Source organism: Palaemon carinicauda, chromosome 32 (assembly GCF_036898095.1).
Source record: "Palaemon carinicauda isolate YSFRI2023 chromosome 32, ASM3689809v2, whole genome shotgun sequence".
NCBI lineage: Eukaryota > Metazoa > Arthropoda > Malacostraca > Decapoda > Palaemonidae > Palaemon > Palaemon carinicauda.
Genome location: NC_090756.1, coordinates 13,181,081 through 13,181,780, shown reverse-complemented (window position 1 = coordinate 13,181,780; position 700 = coordinate 13,181,081).

The following is a 700-nucleotide window of genomic DNA, read 5'->3' as shown; positions in this document are numbered from 1 at the left end:
TGAAGTCAGCAAGTGTATGGAGAAGCCTGATAATCTCCATTTAGTAAAGACAGGCATGGTGGAGTTTGAGGAAGGGTTAAAGAAGTACAAAGACTGCCACAGTGATTACTTGTCTCAACTACCTGTCAACGAGCACCAGTCAGAAATCAAAAGGTTTGAAGATAAAGAATTTTCTGCCTTAGGATTCAGATTACAGGTGCATAAATGGATAGCCACAACAGAAGCAAATCTACATGATTCTATGGACGAATCTTCACTGCGGAGCAGTTCACATAAATCCAGGTCAGTTAAAAGCACGGCATTAAGTGTAAAGTCTTCTCTCATATAGGAGAAGGCAAAGTTAGCTGGTTTGCTTGCACAGAGGGCACTGCTTGAGAAACAAACAGAAATAGCCCAACAACAGGCAGAATTAAAAGCCAAGGAAGATTTGTTAAAGTTGGATGGTGAAATTGAAGCAGCAAGGGCGAGGGAGAAGGTGTTCCAAGAAGAAGTTATTCCATCGACTGACAAAGTTTTAAACCCTGAAACACCAGCATTTGTTCCCAGTCACAATGTGCATCAAAATAAACCCAATGTCACCGTGCTTTTTCTACCCATGGCACCTGCCCAAGAGTCATTCTACCAAAGTCAGCAACAGTTAGCAGCGGCTAACCAACTGTACTTGCATCGCTGAATAATACAATTCAGCGATGCAAGTACA